The sequence below is a fragment of the Vespula vulgaris genome, chromosome 8, assembly GCF_905475345.1.
Source record: "Vespula vulgaris chromosome 8, iyVesVulg1.1, whole genome shotgun sequence".
Taxonomy (NCBI): Eukaryota; Metazoa; Arthropoda; class Insecta; order Hymenoptera; family Vespidae; genus Vespula; species Vespula vulgaris.
In genome coordinates, this window is record NC_066593.1 from 6,357,235 (window position 1) to 6,370,972 (window position 13,738).

At 37.1% G+C, this 13,738-nt stretch overlaps 1 protein-coding gene across 3 annotated transcripts in view; it reads left to right on the top strand.

The window, feature by feature from the left end:
- LOC127065752 (neuronal acetylcholine receptor subunit alpha-7-like) overlaps positions 1 to 13,738 on the top strand; it is a 137,227-nt gene that overhangs the window by 105,777 nt on the left and 17,712 nt on the right. The window lies entirely within an intron of this gene.

Here is a 13,738-nt window from a genome sequence, read left to right on the forward strand (position 1 = left end):
CGTTTGTTAATATTCATGAGAGTATCGCCCGAAAGCGATAGAAAATTTTATCGGCCAAAGTAACTGCAATGCATCTTGGCCAGACAAGGAGAACGGATCTCCGTTCTTAACTACAATCGGAAATAGGAAATATCGGATGGTTTGATTATACGTTAGAACAAACGAAGAGAGAGAGAGAGAGAGAGAGAGAGAGAGAGAGAGAGAGAGAGAGAGAGAGAGAGAGAGAGAGAGAGATTGGATATTCTAACGGATGTGAAAAATCGAGGTCTTATAAAACGGATATACGTTTTTAGTTTAAAAAAAGCTCGATTTAACAATCCCGTTTTACCGATAGGATCCTCACAGTCGCAATCGATCTTCACCAACGTACGAAATATTTTTTCTCAGCGTTAACTAAATTCAATATCTCTTGTAGTTCCACTCCACGAATTCAACGAAATCAATCATAAAACTCACTCGGAGAATTATCCTTTTGTTCGAATAATAAATCGTAAAGTGTCGTTGTAATCTTTAATAACATGCCTTTTCTTTTTATAAGTAGTTGAAACGAGCACTTTGAGAAAGGAATAAAATTATACCATGTACTGTTTGTAAATCCAATTTTTATATAAAATATATGCGAACATTAAAGAAGAACTACGTAGAAATGAGTAGTAGCGATAAGACGAGCAACTATAAGGTGTCCAATCCAATTCCCAGAGGCTTCGGTGAAATTTATGTAGATCAGGAGAAAAGATGATTAAGAAGAAGGAAAAAGGAGGAGAGAAAAAATAAAGAAGAGAAACAGGAAAAGGAAGAAAAACGAAAAGGATTTATGAAACGTTCGCTGAACTTTTTTACGGACTTTTAACTCAAAAAGCTATGAAGAAAGTCCATATGTCCGCAACTTTTCTTTCTTGTAAAGCGAAATACGTGTCCTCTATGGAAATTCAAGGCTTCTCTCGGGAAAGACTCGCAAGGAGTCTGACATTCTCGATGTATAAATCGAAAAATATCTTACGAGAGAACTTTGCGAATCTTTATGTTCGACATTTTAGTCGACGGAACGAATAGTATAGAATAAAAAGTGTACTATTTCCAAAGTACGAGCCACGATTCCTTGTTAAAGAAACCTAATCTATTCGTTGCTACGATAAAAACAAACCGAGGAAACGAAAAAGAAAAAAATAAAACAATACAAATAGAGAATAACAAGAAGAACGAATTTTATCGGAATATCGCAAATATTTGATGGAACCTTTTAAAACATCGAATTATTCAACACCATTGTTCGATCGATCGAAGCTACTGTTGCTATTGTTAATCGATTTAGAGAAAAATTTATCTATTCAAATTCCACGTCCAGTCTGAAATGAAAATTAAAAATAAAAGCGTTATTTAAGAGGAACAATGAGTATCGATTATGATGATTAAAAGAATACGCCGCGTAATTAGGATCGGATTTCGATGTAAAAAAATTAGAGAACTTTTGCAATTCTCTCGACACGAAATTATATTAGTATTTGTATTTTCAAGAGCGTGCAATAGTAGTCTGATATATTTATTAAAGAATATTATATTGGATGTACACGAGTACTCATCTACACGTATATTAAATATTACAGAAAACGAATGAATATGTAATTATCAAAATGCGTCTAGGATAGAGAAAAAGTGGTAAAATTGTATCAAAAAGGAGAACGAACGAGAGGAACGAAAAAAGAACTTTAACGTGGATGTCCATTAAAGAGAAATAAAAACATACAAGATGCCAACAAAATCATAAAAAAGTCATTCCTAAAATTAACTCGTATACTCGAACTTCGTAAAACTTCAAAATTTTCTGATGTTTCTAATTACCTTTCACAGACTTTAAATTAAAAGTAAATTATATATTATTGCAATCATCTTTCTTTCTTTTTTTCTTTTTTTTCTCTCTCTCTCTCTCTCTCTCTCTCTCTCTCTCTCTCTCTCTCTCTCTCTCTCTCTCTTTCTCTCTCTCTTCGTAAATATAATATTTATTACAACTAAGAGAAAACTCAAATTTCGATGAAATTAATCTAGACGGATAAAAAACATTAAAAAAGAGGAAAGACAGCGAGAACTTTTTTAAAAAGTAATACAAGCAAATGCTTGGCTTTCCTTCCATCTCCTTTAATGTCGGGATACCTAACCTGTTCCTGTTTACGCGGTCACCCTATATGTATGCATACTGTGCTCGTTGTATCAGTACCAGCTAGCGTTACGCTTCTCTCTTTTTATTTTTGTTTTTTTCATCAGCTTGTCTTTTTTGCACTTGTCGCTGTGTTGGAGATTACGAGAACCAAAAAAGAAAGAGAGAAAAATAGAGGATGAAAAAGATAGATAGATAGATAGATAGATAGATACATATCAGATAGAGAGAAAGAGAGAGAGAGAGAAAGAGAGAGAGAGAGAAAGAGAGAGAGAGAGAGGAGACCGATACACGTGTTCGCAGTTTTGAGTTTTAATGCGTTTAAGAGATAAGCTGTATGGTATAAAAGGGCGCATGTGCGTTCAACGAAGGAAACATATACACGTTAATGAAGGTAATGAGCAGGGAACATCGAAGGTGCGATCTACTCTGTTTACAGCGTATAACGTTATAATATGGCGGGTCGTGAGGTCATTACAAGGATGGCAAACGGCCGAGTCGCGGGCAAAGGACTGATCGATCAATTAGCTGCTTTGTCGCATCGCCGCTCTGCACAATTCTCCCGCGCTCCACTTTTCATGCGACTCTCATCGAACATGTGTGTGTATGTGTGTGTATATGTATGAGTATATATATATATATATATATATATATATATATATATATATATACATATATTGCGGGAGAACATACGCGCGCACGAGTATCATCAAGAGGAGCAACGAACACGTTTGATCGTTTAAACATTACGAGGGCATCAATGTTCGGAGATAGCTTTGGATAGTATTGGATTGTATAAAAAAAGAAAAAAAAAAGTAAAATAAAATAGAATAAAAAAAGAAGATAAAAAAGAATGAAAAAAGGAAAGATGAAAAAAATAAAAAAATAAAAAAGGAAGAAATTACATTCGAGTACAGTGAAGAGGTGCGATGTGTAGGGTGATATACCTCTTGGATTTCTTTTTGAGAATTTATTTTTATACGTTTTTTATTATATCGATTGCTTGAAGTTTCTCAATAGGTGCTGCGATTGGAACGTATTAATTTTACGTTGAGAAGATTTATACGGTTTTTGATTTTTCTCAGCTCTTCTTTTTCAAACTATTTAAATCTAATCCGTTTGCTTGTATCGGTAGAATTAACGCATGCATATATATATATATATATATATATATATATATATATATATATATATGGAGAAAATCGAGAACGATTAATCGGTTAAGGAAAAAGAACTAGATTCTTCGTAGGTGAGGAAGTATACTATTTACCTGGAGGCATAGAAAATATCGGGGCAAAATGGGACGCTGGGCCAAGTGGGTCACTCGCATTAAAAACAAAGCCACTGTCACCATTTAAAGGGAATCAGGAAAAGTAACTCCCTCTCGTGGAAATACATTGTCGGAAAACGCTTGCGGCCTGGCTATTGTTTTTAAGTAGGTAATGTATCGGGCGCAAGCCACTGACAACGACGAAGTCGACGATGCCGCGTTGCGCATCGTATTTGTCGAATTAAAAAGTTCGGCTTAAGATGCATTAAGCGAAGAAAATGAATGGTACGGTGCTCGGATAGCTCGTTTATATACCGTCTGTCTGTGGCAGTGTTTGTGAACGAGCATCGAACCACTTAACGGACCGAATCCCACTTCGCAGCTTCGTGGAAATGAGATTTTTATATCTTGATTTGTTGCTACGGTCTAACCTATTACCTGTTCTCCCTTTCTTTCTTTTCGCTAATTGAAATCCGACGTTTCCGACGACGACCATCCATTTATTAATATCAAAGATCGTTCTCATAAATTTCGATCGATCGAATTATAAACATTTATTTATTTATCGATAAGTAGATGTACGCGCATCGTGATCGAGTATAACGTAGTTCTATTAATTAGGAAATTTATTGTCCCACGTTATCTGCTGGATGAAAAAATAATAAGTTTGCGGTATGATAGATTAATTATGTAACGTCAAGTAAACTCATTAAGGGCGTATATATCTACTATAAAAAGGATAATTTTAACCGATAACACAGCTCATTTGTTTCCAACTTTGCTTTCTAAAGTTTATCTATTATTTTCATATTTCTGTTATTATTATTATCATTATTAAAATTAATATTATATAATAATAATTATTATTACATGTATAAAATTTGTACTGTTTTGTATTTATACCTAGTATAAAACGGCACTTCCTTTCGAAGCAGATTATTTAACGAGAAATAATAAGATAAGTCTCTATCGTTCGTTCAAAGTTTTTCTAAATTCGATATAACGAAAAGATTCTAGGACTTAGGTTTGTTTAATATCGTCGATTTTACGGATCTATCGCAGAAAATAAATCGAGCTGCTACCCGGTAAAAGGTCCACGTACACAGTGGTTTTATACGAGACATAAAATTACCAAAGTAGAACACGGTCGAGCCGCAAAACGATAACTAACGTGCGCACGTGTGACACGTACATACGTCGGGGTTTATGCACTGAGACAGTCGAGCTGAACGAGGATCCACTGCAAATCGAATCTCGTTCCTTCGTTCATAGAAAATTTGTAACATCTTCTCGCGTCGAATCATTGTCTCTTTCACTATGGTAAATCATTCTTCCTTAAGAAAGACAGTACATCCTTCCGAAAGAATTTTATTGATAGAGACTTTACGTCGTAGGATGTTATGCTTATGAAAAAAGAAACAGGGGGAAAAAAAGTTCGCATGAAAATGTCAGTATCTAAAAATAAGTACGTCAGTAGTTATGGAGATTTCTTATTTTGTTATTTTTTTCAAATAGCTAGGTAATCGGTAATGAAAAAGACATGTATCGGATATACATATATAGATACCATCAAAAGTTTCAGTCAACCGCGAACATCGTATATGCATATATCCAATGAAAAATGCTGACGTCAAATTCGTTATCGTGCTCTCGCAGCGAAAGACCTTACGAATTCATCGAAGCGCAAGTGTCAACTAAAAAAGAAAAAAAGAAGAAAAACAAAGCAGGAAAAGAAGAAAAAGATAGGAAAGAAAGAAAAAAGAAGAAAAAAGAGCACAAACAAAGAAGGGAATAGAAGAAAGGAACGAAAAAAAGATAGTACATGGGAGAGATCAAATAATAGAAATTCAGTTAGGTTGATCAATGCATATCTGGGATCGCGAATCAGAGCGAAAGAACTTCGTTTTGATCCTATCAATAAAGGGAGAGGGAGGGTGAGAGTGTGTGAGAGAGAGAGAGAAAGCCAGAGAGAGGGATGAAAGATACCAATTGTCCAGTATAAACCTTCATCGTATCATCGAAAATAAAGTTTTCGAAAAATACGGTTACTTATTAATTTATCGATGATGAAGAAGAAAAAAAAAGATAAGAGAGAGAGAGAGAAAGATAAAGAAAGGAATAATCTTCAGTTGGTAGATGACCGAAAGAGCTGATACTATTAATCGCGTCGTTCGAACACGTCCGACTGTCCGGCCAAACGACTTTCGTTCCACTTTCATTCTTTCGTTCGTTTCGTGATCGAACGGAATGGCCTATGCTCGACGTGCCTTGCCAAACTTTGTGTTCAAAATGCAGACCAGTGACAGCGTTCGTTAATCAGGCCACGAGGAACGACGGTAAATACGACAAGGGAAAAGGAATTAAGGGAGGTTGAATTTATCGTCCGCGGTAGCTTGATTGGAGATAGATCGATATACCCAGAGATAGAGATGGAACGGATCAGAGATAAATTGTAAGCAATTGCACCGTCACCGCTCAAGTTAACATATTGTTCATCAATCGGAAAATTTTTCATTTATATGTATATATATATATGTATATATTATATATTGTATTTCTGCGTATATGTGTGTGTGTGAATATTTATTATTTATAAAACGTTTATTTGAAACATCATCGATAAATATTTCGAACCATAAATAAATCTCTCGTACTTATAAATTACGAGTGATTAAAAATAATGTTTCTCGATATTACGTAATCTTTTATGAAAATGCTATTGTCTTCAAATTTCCAAAGCGAAATATTAGATAATTGCATTAAAGAAGAATTAAGTATTAAGTCATTGTCATCGAAGACCCTTATACGAAATTGCAACGTTCGTGCTTTCAATTACTTCGTTTTTCACGATCATTAATATCTAACGTGATTTTTCTCATCTTAAGAGAGCATGAATTGCACAAAGAAAATAATAAGAGAGAGAATGAGAGAGAAATAGAGAGAGAGAGAGAGAGAGAGAGAGAGAGAGAGAGAGAGAGAAGGAGAGAGTGCACCATCTCGAGTTTTCAATTTGAGAGGATCTTTAAAGTTTAATAAGACCATAAAGGATCGACTTCCATCGTTCTCCAGAAAAGGAAGGACAAAGAGAGTCTCCGTGCACCTTGGCACCGAGCAATGGAATAAAAAAGAGGAATACGAAGACGAAGAGATCGAGTCTTTCTCTTTTGCGAACGAGCTACTAATAACCGCGTCCCTTCTGCTAATCGGATAATCATAGACGGCAATTTGACGCCTCACGACCGACTTTTGCGATTGGTCGAAGTAACAGCACCAACAGCAGCATCAGTAGCCGCAGCAACACCAGCAGTACCAGCAGCAGCACTAGCAGCAGTCGCAGTAGCAGCCGCAGCAATAGTGGAAGTAGTAGTAGTAGTGGTTGTCCTAGTATCAATAATAGTAATAGTAATAGTAGTAGTGCGAGAATGAACGAGGTGGATCTAGCTGACTGCTTTGCCGGATGGATTTTAGGGCAACGTCAGGAACACACTCGGTAGGACGATCATAGTCGTATGCAGGCGCATACAAAGGAGATAGCCGATTAATATGGCATAAATATCGTTTGGGGCCAGGACACAGCCACTGCTGTTGAGGCTGGAGACAGCTCGGTCGTGGGAGGAAGAGAAAGAGGCCGAGGAGGAGAATGATGAGGAGGAGAAGGAGGAGGAGAAAGAGAAAGAGGTAGAGGAGAATCGCGCCGCTTAATGTATGACAAAATGAGTTTACATTGGCCACATAGGTGGACTCGCGTGGGTACTGGTTGAGAGGGAGAGGGTTTCCTGGGGCATGGTAGGCCAAAAAGGAGACGCTACCGTGAGCGAAGAGGAGAAATGATGGGGATGTAGGAGAGGACAAGAGGGAGGATTCCACCGCATAGGAAAGTTGGACCGATGCCAAAGGCAATATGCATTAGCCATCGCGTATTTTGAAATTCAAGCCAAAGCAGATTAAACCCTATCCCTGTTACCTCCCCCTTCCCCATTCTCCTCTACTCCCTACTTCTTCTCGTTCGAGTCCCATCCGCAAACCCCTTTGCTCCTTCCACCCATTTCTGATTCGTCCCTGTTCCCTGTCGCCATTTCCGAATTCTTTTACCTTCGTGCCCTGTTTGCCAATATATAATGAATGCTGGACATTTCAAAGCATACGTTTCGTCGATGGTTTGGGTTTTTATAGCATTTTACATCGTAAAGAGAACACCCGATTAAAACTGAAGAGGGAAGGGAAGAAAGAAAGAGAGAGAGAGAGAGAGAGAGAGAAGAGAAGAGAGATAGAGATTTCGACTGTATTTCGTCCACAAATTATTGCAACGAGAATAGATGGCTTCGATTGATGACTTTTTGATGAATGTTTGACAATTTATTTTTCCTCCCTTTCTCGTTCTTTCCAGAGAACTCGATCAGTCTTTACACATGCTTTTTAATCCTTTTTCAACGGTTCAAATCAACACAATTAATGATACAATAGAAACGTTTTCAACAATTGTGATTGCACAAGACGTTCATAATGATCATATTTACAAATTGCAAAAAAAAAAAAAGAAAAAGTTTACAGAGAGATTGGAACGAGTTTTCATTAGTACGGTATTCGTTCATTTCATTGACTCGATTTCTCTCTCTCTCTCTCTCTCTCTCTCTCTCTCTCTCTCTCTCTCTCTCTTTCTCTCTCTTTTTCTCTCAAATATTTATACCTAGAAACGTGTACACGTACATACATGAACAGGACATGCATTCGTCGCATTGGCTCGTACCACACAGCATAGTGATAATAATTCGAAGAACGAGTTCCCGTTGCGACGCGTATTCCTTTCTGGCATTTCGAAGAAAGCGGAATGCGAATTCCAACGATTTCACTGTCCTAGAGGCTTGCCATTTTCACACATATACACATTTATGTAGATACCCTTGCCCGAAAACCGTTTCGGATAGCTGGTCTCAGTTGTCACACTCGTAGGTTATTGGAATCTAAATCAGATTGAACGGGCACACGGGTCGTCCGACTTTCCAGTAATTAGGTATTGAGAGAATAGATCGCTTGCAGCGTGGTGAACAATGTACCGGCAGCTCCTGCCGGAAAGTGCGATTCGCCAGTATGCAATTTCGATTGCATGCTCACTCTCACGGCCTCCATCTCTCTCTCTTTCTCTCTCTATTTCTCTCGGTACGTATCAGGTATTTCTCTATCCCTCTAGGTAGGACACTGTCTTTCTCCTGTATTCTGGACGAAGATTAAGTGGTTTTCGAGCCTCACGGGTATGAACATTATCGAACGATACCATGAATACAATCGAGCAGATGGAATCCATCATGCCCTTTACCACCATTGTTCCAACCTTCTTTTCTCTCTCTCTCTCTCTCTCTCTCTCTCTCTCTCTCTCTCTCTCTCTCTCTCTCTCTCTCTCTCTCTCTCTCTCTGTCTCGCTGTTTTTTTTTCTTTCCTTATCAAAATACAATAGTAGTCATTGATGATAAACTACGTATCAGTTTGAACATTTCTATGATCGTTTCGATGCATAGATCGATTATGTTTTTTACGTAGATCGATTGATCTACCAGATAATTGTTAACGATCTCTATTTCCTTTTTTATGGATTTCATCCATTTTTCATATTTTCAATTAACGAAGTTACGATCGTCGTATTTATCTTTTAATGATAAGCGAGCACGTATTAAAGTTTGAAAAAAGTCGAGAAACGATCGAAAAGAATTAGGTGAGCTTTGAAAGGAATATTATCGTTGAACGTTCTTACAGTAATGTTTCATTTTAAATGTCGCAAAAATCTCGGCTTCTTGCTAAAATCTTAGGAACATCTTTGTAACCATTGTGAATGAGTATACAGCGATCATTCTCTCTCTCCCTCTCTTGCTCACGACTCGTGCCAAATGTCGCGCAATAACGGAATAACATGTAGTTACTATTACGTAGAGGAATGGAGAGAAGGGTGAACCGGAGAATGGTGGCAAGAGAATTCCACAGACTGAAATAGGTTTCCTTCAAACGTGCGAAAGGTAGGATTAGTTGGGAGCTTGCTCGAATGACAATGGCACTCGCCCACGCATTCGCAAAAACATTGGATTTCCCTGGAAGTTTGTTAAATTGAACGGCGTTTTGCTAAAAACGATAAACGACATTCAAATATTTTTATTATTATTATTATTATTATTATTTCATATTTCTAGGCATGTTACAAACGGATACTAAACGATCTTTATAAAACGAGTTTAGGACTATTTCTTTTTTCTTTTCCTCTCTCTCTCTCTTTCTCTTTTTCCTTCCATCTTGTAAATCAATTCGTTTATAACGAGTTTCGTTAAATAATGAATTCTTGCAATGTTATCGAGAAAGTAAATAGCTTTTTAGGACTCGCGTAACGAATGCAAAAAGACGATTCCAAAATATCCATGGTTTCAAGGATAATAGTTATCCTCTCTACTTTGAAGGGAAGAAAGTAATACGGTCAATGACACGAGCACCATGACTACCTTCGATGTTCATGGCGTCATCCTATTGAATGCCTCAAGAAGAAACCTTAGCTCTCGTCTAACCAGGTGACGCTGCAACATTGCACTTAGAGTGCACTCAAGGTATATCCGAGTTTCTCTACGGTCGACGGTAATGCTGTCGATCGCTCTTCTTTCTTGTGTATCGTATTCTTTGGTGTTCCTTTCTTTATAAAATCTCTTACGTGTGAATATGTCTGCAGAGTGAACGAACACTCCTTCGTGATGCAATGAAAATTGCTTGCTTAATAATCTTCGAGCTTAATAAATTTTGTTGTCTTTTATATTAGCCACATTTTTAAAAGATCGTTGTGATCCATTTGTTATAGATCATTTTTCATCATTTTATATAAAACATTTAGACGGTCGCAGTGTATTACATTATACGATTCAGCTTATATACATAATAATGCAAAGTATTATTCACGAGTCATTGAATATTTCGAGGCGGTTACAAATTCATTATTAATTTATTAAAATAAGTTCTCAATGTGTACGTAATATATATGTTCCAAAATTAATACGATCGAATATATGAAACGGTCTACGAGCCTTTATAAGTAAATGAATATTCGTTAATACGGGATTGCGCGAACATGAAACAAAGTATGATAGACGGAGCTGATGAAAAGGATGGAAAGTTAACGTGTTGGACCTCTGCTGTGCAAATTTCCAAAAACACAGGCCTTTCTTCGTTAAATACACGAGGAGAAAAGTAACACATTAACAGCTCATCATCAAGTTCTTCCCTATTGTACTATAGAAACCAGCTCGTTTATCATTCTAAACAAGAAAGTTATTATAGTTTTGGTACGCATTGGTACGCGGTTTGACGCGTCACCAACGCCCATTAATTACGCAGTGAGCGTTTAAAAGAGCATATATCGGTAGGTAGTCGGAAACTATGGTTTATACAGTGGACCTTCATATCGTATATTCGCTTCATAAGGATATAACCGAGCTAATATTGACTCGAGCAAGTCACGATCTTCGAAGGAAATTCCATTTCCGTTAATCGTAATCGTGGCTGAGGGAAACGTTATAAGGGATACAAGAAGCATCGCCTGTGGCATTTTCATCCCAGTTACATTCATAGATACGAACTCGATCGCAGGTCGAAGTCGAATTTAGCTACCGATTTTCTCCCTCCCTTCTCTCTCTCTCTCTTTTTTGTCTATCCTCTTCGATCAAGTACTCTTTCGAGTTTTCAGTAAAGCTAGAAGCAATCGCGGTAGGTCACAGAGGAATGAGGAGAGAACGGTTGGTGAACCGTAACTATTTACCTGGTCGATTTCGACTTGCGTAAATACGAGCGACCTGTAAACCCTTCGATGGGAAGTACGATGAGGAAGATGTAGTGTAGGTGTAAAGAGAAAAAAAAATAAAAAAGAGAGAAAGAGAGAGAGAGAGAGAGAGAGTAGAGTAGAGTAGAAGTGGAGTAAAAAGATGGTCGAGGGAAAACGGCGAGTGTGCGGATGTTGACGCTTCGATGGGAATTTAATTTTCGATGTCACATACGGCGCCGCTTCTGCGAATTGAGCATGCGGCAAAAAGAAACGAGCGAGAGATAGATGGGTAGATAGATAGATAGATAGATAGATAGATAGAGAGAGAGAGAGAGAGAGAAAGGGTGGTAGTAGAGGGTGGGTGAAACGCCGGATGAAACGATCGTGCGTTTAGGGGTAGCGGCTGGCTTCGCTTTTGCCGTTGGTGGTGGTGGTGGGTGTGGCGAGGTGGGTTCGGAGGGTGGATTCAAAAAGAATGAAATAACGGATTGGGTTGTGGCCAACTGGCTGAGTTCCAACCAATCCTTAGTCGCCTGGACGAGGGAGTGTATTATGTATACCATTCACCCGCCTTATATCCGTGGCCCCGTAGAATCGTCCCGATGCATTCCATTCAAAATCATATTTCGCATGCTGCGAGCTTCGCATCTCTTCTCACGAAGAAGAGGGTTGAAACCCTAGAGGGGAGAAGAGGCCAACCTTTAGTCGTTTATTTTCTCGTTCTGTGAAAAATACTTCTTAAAACTACGTCGTTTCTCTCCGAACGTTCGATTTTCTCGTCGAAATTTCGATTTCTTTTCGATAAACTACTATCTCGTATCGTCTAAAATTTTTATAAATGTAATTTTTTCATTAGAAATTGCCAATTTAAAATAACGAAAAGGGACGGTTAGAAGCTATATATATAAAAAATGTATAAGACTATATATAGATATGTATTATAAAGTAGTAAACACACACGAATATACGTAAATATTAAATATATAATTTTTTATTGATTATGTCAGAGCAATTGACACAAAATCGCGCAATTAAAAAGTAAAAGAAATCAATACTAGAAAATATTACAAGAAAGTTATTTCGATATGCATATTTGTTTTATGATTTTTTCAACGACTATCGACAATTCTCGTCGTTCGTTTAATTTTAAATGCTGTTTAAGCGACCAGAAAGTTACCCCAGTTGCGTACTCTTAAGGTTTGTGTACTTTACCCAATTAAATTCTGCAAAGGCATTTATTCCTGTTTATCATTATAGTACATATATACATTCATTGGAAACTTTCTGATATTCAGCATTTTATATAACAATGATTACGAGTTAAAATAAAGAAATGTGGAAAAGAATATTGAGAAAACCGCGTTTTTAAATTATTGAAAATTATATATCGAAATTATATTTGAATATTTCTTACACGCGTCATGTTGTAAAATTAAAAATAAAAATCGAAAACAAAAGCCAAATAAAAAGAGTCATTTCTTGTTTTCGTTTTTATTTTCTTTCTTTATTTCTTTTGTTTTTTATTTTAATAAAGATAAATTCTCAAGTTGAAGTGGTTTTCATATCTTGTTCGACTATTGAAAGACGTATTTTCACGTAACGAGGACGAGACCCGAATCACGATTCTATATTTGTTCGATGATTCTCGAGGAGTTATAGAAGAGATTTCTCGGTGTCTCAGTCCGTCGTCGGTGGTCGCAACATGGATAGTGGTTGCGGTGGTGACTCGTTGAAGCGCATTAAAAAAGCACGAGACTTCATTGAGGAGCAAGCGGCCGTTCTAACGTGGATTTAATTAAATAATTTTTCACCGGGTGTTCGTTATTTTCCATTCATTCGCATTAGTTACAGGATTATATTTCACGATGAAAAAGAAATAAAAGAAGGAAATTTATATAATAATATTTCATAATAATTAATTCAGAAAGTTAGTTCGGTTTATTTATTTGTTTCTTTTTCTTTTAATTCTTTTATTTTTAACGATGAATATCCTTTTAAATAAATGCATATTAATGGAATATCGAATTCTCTCTAAAGATTCTTACGAAATTGTTTCGAGAAATCCGATTAGATGTATCGTTGGGAATGTTCAAAGAACATGCATGTTTCGGGTTAATGAAATTTGATCAAATCTTTAATAGGAATTAGAGAATCCAATTAATTCCATTCGGAGATTAGGTTAAAGAATCCTTTTTCATGAGAAAAGGTACAAGTCGATCGGCCGCGAGTATATCTTGTCCCTCGTCTGTGCCATTGCATCTTTCTTGGATGAAATCTTCGGATGCATCGAAGCAAAGCGTAAAGCACAATCGTCCAAAAGCAGGCCAATCCTTTCTATTAGAAATTGGTTTCGGTCTTGCGGGCACTGTGCCTTTCCAGTCCTTTGAGATACTAATGGAAAACAGACGCGAAAACGGACATCCCCTTGACTTTTTTCTTTCCTTTTCGTGTTCCATCCTGCGACGAGCCAAAGTCGATTCTTTTTGATAGAGGAAACTAAATGGGGAATGGAAAAAAAGGAAAGGAACTGAAA